This window comes from Lontra canadensis, unplaced genomic scaffold (genome assembly GCF_010015895.1).
Source record: "Lontra canadensis isolate GAN:19392208 unplaced genomic scaffold, GSC_riverotter_1.0 scaffold171, whole genome shotgun sequence".
Taxonomy (NCBI): Eukaryota; Metazoa; Chordata; class Mammalia; order Carnivora; family Mustelidae; genus Lontra; species Lontra canadensis.
The window spans coordinates 1571941-1577201 of record NW_022631165.1 but is presented as its reverse complement, the minus strand read 5'-3'; positions in this window follow the sequence as shown (position 1 = coordinate 1577201).

Below are 5261 nucleotides of genomic sequence, written 5' to 3'. Positions count from 1 at the left end.
CCTGCGCCCTGTGGTGGGAATGGGCGGGGGGAGGCGTGCACCTCAACCTCTCCTCAGTTTCTTCACCTGCAGACTGGGGTCGTGAGAGCCCCTCCTCAGCTTACTGTGAGCATGAATCCAGGTGCAGGTCTCAGTGCCAGGCCTGGCACACAGTAGCTGCCCCCAAAATGGATGGGCCACCACCTCCTGTTGTTTCTGTTGGAGGCTTCCCGGCCTCCTGAGCTGTTGGTAAAAACGTTTTGATGGAGAGGTGACTGGCACAGGGACTGGTTGGGTAGGGGATAAGAGGCAGCTGTGGGCGCACCTGGAGGGGCCTGGCGGACCACAGGGACCCGGAGCTGTGTGGAAAGCAGCCTCCCTCCGGGGGGGCCCTTGGCCTGGAGAGCCGCCTGGAGTGTGCAGTGGGCGGGCAGCACGGCACGATGCGGGCCTCCGGGGTCCCCTGACACTGCATATCCTCCCTGCTAAGAGTACTTGGTGGGGGCGGGGGGTGGGGGGCTGCCTGGAGCCCCCACCCCACCCCACCCCAGTTCATCAGGGGAGGGTCCGGGCGCCCCCTGGCGGGGGCCCAGCAGGATCACTTGCAGCGAGGTGGTATGGGGTCTGGGGCTGCTGGGACGCGAAGAACGTCAGGTACCAGCAAGGATCCATTTCCAAACACAGCGTCACAGAGAGTACCCTGCAGGACGCTATGCTCCGTATCTGAAGTTTAAACACCCTTCCTGCTTGTTTATGGCTGTGAAGCCCATGAGATGATGAGGGCCCCCGCTGAAATGGAGCGGGGCTCCTGCTGGGGAACAGTGTGCAGAAGGCATGTGGGGAGAGCCCAGGGCCAGGCTGGGGCAGCAAAGCACACCACAGTCCTGGGAACTCCCAATGTGGGGTATAGGGGACGAAGGGCTCTGTGCCCTGCCCAGCCCTGAGCCCTCCCCCCGCTGCAGGGGTCACTCTGGGAGGAAGGGAGGAGGTGACGGGCCCACGAGGGCTGACTCTCCTTCCTGGGCCTCACCTCTCCCTTCATCCACCCAACACCCTCCTAGAAACCAGGGGAGCATGACTTCGGAGTGCCTGCACGCTCCCTTTCCCTAACGGCACGAAGCCGCCTGTAGGCCAGGGCACTCACAGCCCCGACACCGCGCACGGGCCCCGGCCCCAGCAACGACGCCGTCCTAAGGACACCGCGATTGAGCAAATCTGTTTTTCTTTTTCTTTTAAAAAAAAATTTTTTTTTAAAGATTTTATTTATTTGACAGAGAGAGAAATCACAAGTAGGCAGAGAGGCAGAGAGAGAGAGAGGAGGAAGCAGGCTCCCCACAGAGCAGAGAGCCTGACATGGGGCTCGATCCCAGAACCCTGGGATCATGACCCGAGCCGAAGGCAGAGGCCTTAACCCACTGAGCCACCCAGGCGCCCCTGTTTTGTTTTTAAAAAAGTATTTATTTCTATCAAGGTAATTTACACTATAAACAGAATGCTAGTATAAGGAAGAACTTAAAACTGTCCCTCACCCACGCTTTCACATCCCAGTCCTGCTCTCCAGAGGCAACAGCTCCCAACCCCTTCAGCTCTCTCTGCTGGTACTTACCCCTTATTTAAAAATCACAAGCTCAACTGCTATCCCAGCAGCGGCTTTCTAAGAAGCCACGATGTACTTTGAGTAAAGCGTGCACCTCCTGTCTTCACAAGTGCTTCTGCCATGTGCTCACGCATGTACCTACTCACAGCCCAGAACAAGAAAGCAAGGATTTCCACTCCCGGGGAGCTCTCTTTGCAAGCCCCCCAGCCAGAAGCCCCCAGCATAACTTATCACCTCATCAGGGTGACAAGCACCCTCAGCACCACGCCCACGACACGTGGGGGCTGTCCTGCGCAGAGGGACCAGCCAGCAGAATATCTGGGTGTCACTCCCACCGTACAGGCAGAATAACAGCCCCTCCCCAAGACGTACGTGCCCCAGATATCCTGGAACCTGTGCACACCTATTAGACGCAGTAAAGCAGGGGACTGAAGTTGCAGATGAAAGAACCGGGGGTGCTCATCAGCAGACCTTAACAGAAGCAGATGGTCCTGAATCAGGCAGGTGGGCCCAGCGCCATCACCTGGTAAGTGTGGAGGCGGCTTCGGAGAATGGGGTGGGGGTGTGTGTGTGACAAGGGAGAGGCTGGCAGGATGCACCCGGCAGACGGAGGGCCTCTAAAGCCGGAGAGGATGGGATGCATTCTCACCAGGAGGCGTGCACCCCACCTGCACCTTGATTTTACCCGTGAGACTGCTTCCGAACTTGGGAATTCCGACTGCAAGGTAGTCAATCTGTGTTGTTTGCAGCCGATAAGTTTGCGGTCATTTTTCAACAGTGGCCACGGGAAACTCATGACCCAGCGGACATCAGTTAATACTCCCGCTCTGCTGCGACCACCGCAAACGTCGCTTTGGGGGTAAAACTGCCCCCAGTTGAGAACCACAGACCCTGAGATTGTAAACCGCCACTCTCTGATTTACCTGCTTTAGGCGGCACCAGAAGGCTTCCTACAAATGTAGATGAAGCTCTGGTCCCTACCTCTGCTCGGATTTTGTCACCACTTTGGGTGAACTCACTGGCCAGCATTTATGTTGTCATGGCTGCGTAAATACTGTCCTCCACTAAGGCGACGATCACTACGTTTCCTTTCTTACGATGGCGTTTTCTTCTTTGCTCGTTTGTGTACATGCTCATTGTGCTACTTTCCCCCAAAGGCTCTGAGAGACAGGAGGAGCTCTTCACAGTCTTCTCCTGAAGCTCAAGCACGCGAGGACAGCCTGGTTGGTTCCATGTCCGCTCTGGAGGCCCCACTGTGGGAGACGGCGGCCTCCTGCTCCAGGCTGCGCACCCTCTTTCTGGATGCCAGGTCATGTTCCAACGGGTATGCCCTAACGTTTTAGAGACAGGAACCCTCTGGCAGTTCCACGCAAATGGGGACATGGGACCTTTTTAGTCCATGTCTCGATGCCTAGTGCAAAGATTCTCTAGGTGTAGAATCTGTGGATGGATAACCTGCTCCCTCAGAAATCTGAGGCCATCCCTGGGTTCCGGTGTTCAGGAGTAGAGTCCTATTCTCAGTCCCTCTTCTGGGATCTTCTCCCTCCTTACCCCGTCCTCCCTAAATCTGTCAGGGTCTTTGCTTCATCCGCAGTCCTCCAGGAGGACGTCACTTGCTGAGGGCCTTTCCTCCCTGGCTGGGCCCTTTCAGCGTGAGCGCGCGCACCCTTCAGTGATGTAATCCGCGCCTCTCCGCTTTCTCTGTCCTTCCTCACATTCCTACGAATTAGATCGTGCGCCTTCTAGAGTCCGTGTCCCAGCTTCTTTATCTTCTTTGTGTCTGCTTGCTGGCAGATGTCTCCCAACTGTACCTTCCCAAATTGCTCTTGAGTTTTTACTCATGTTTTTAATTTCTAAGAGCCCTTTATTTCCTAACTGTTTTGTATTCGTTATTGCTCGGGGAATCCTAGCCTCATTTCACGGAAGCAGCATCTTTTCTGGAAATGTCAAATACAGTTTTTTCTTTTTTTTAAGTAGGCTCCCCACCCAACACGGGGCTGGCACTCACCACCCGAAGACCAAGAGTCACGTGCTCCACCGAAGGAGCCAGCCGGGCGCCCCAAATACAGTTCTTTCTAAAGCTTCCTTTGGCTCCCTGGGTCTGCTTGGTTTGGTCCATCTTTCACACGGCAGGCCCTCCTCCTGAGCCTGCACATCCTTGGCTGCCCCCACCTATGAGTGACACCTCAATGCTTTTTCTGTGGGGACATGGCTTTGCCGAGTGGGAGGCTTCACTGCAGGAATGGCTTTTCACTCTGTAACGGGGTGCACAATAAAGCTTTTCTCTGGAGGACCCCAAGCATGGGGGTGGGATGCGGACTGGATACAGAAGCCAGGGCAGGGGTGGAGGGCCCAGGTGCCCAGCTTCCATGCACTGACCTGCAGGGGCTCCTGTTTTTAGTCCCCTGCCGCGGTTCACCCTCGGTGAAACTTCTTATCAGGGTTCCCCCCAAAGGTCTCAACGATGCTTTGTAAAGTGAGTCACTCTTCCTGTTGTTCCAGAATTTGTTTACATCTTTCACTAGCTGCTCCCTCCCTTCCTGTCCTTTTGTACTCGTGGACTGGCAGTCTTCTACTCCTCTGCCGTCATTTAGTGGGGCTGTGACAGTGAGCAGGCATCTGCATGTGGCCCGTCCACCAGATTTACTTGATGTGATGATGACCGTTTTGCAACTCAAGAGTGAGGAAGCCAAGGGTTCAATGAGCTAAGAAGTTCACCAGCAAATAAGTGGCTGAACTGGGGTTTCAAGCCCATTTCTGTCTCATTCTCAAGTCCAGGCTCGCTCCCCAACAACACACTGCCTTTTTCTAGAAGGCTTCAGATTTGACTCTCCTCCTTTGATAGCAAAAGGGAGGTCTGGAGTGTGCCTGTCCCCCAAGGGTAGCAAGGAAGCCCTCCCACCACCTGCAGGGGCCTGAAGCCCCGTATTCACCACCGTCCATTTAGCAAGCCAGCCCTGATGCTTCTCTGCGCCAAGCCCCCCAGGTCGGCCGGGGGTGCCAGTGAAGAGCCCGAGTTCCTGTCAGGATCCGGGGAGATAGCCCCTGGCTCCGAGATGGAGGTCACTAAAAAACAGTCTTTTATGATAACAATTTGCAGAAATTTCTTATTTGGGGCGGCCGGGGCAGGGTGTGTGTGTGGTGGTGGGGGGTGCGCCTGCAGACCAGGCCTGTTTCTGCGTGCGCTGCAGATACAAGCGGTCTGGGCTGGGGGGAAACGACGGGCTCCCCACACGGCGGCTACATTTAGCAAATAAGCTGCAGGACGTGCGGTTTCCGATCGACGCGGGACAGCACGTCTGCACGAGGACGGCCCACCCAGAGCAGGGGCGCACTCACACTGCACCGCGGGGAACGCCGTCCGAGGCTGCTCCGAAATTCCAAGCTGCCCCGCGGCGCGGCGTCGGCAGCGGACGGGGGCGCGCTGCGGTCCTGCCCGGGCCCCGGGCCCCGCGCCCCCGGCCCGCGCCCCCCCCCGCCCGGGGCCTCTCTGCCCCCGCGCCCCTCGTCCGGCCCCCGGTCCCCAGCCCGCGCCCCCCGCCCGCGCCCCCTCTTCCGCGCCTCGCCAGCGCGGAAGTGACGCACGCGCTTCCGCCGGGCGGGGCCGTTGCTGGGCGGGACGCTGACGTTGCCCGGAAGGGGCGGGCCCGCCGGGAGCCAGGCCGCGCCGCGCCGCGCCGGCCGG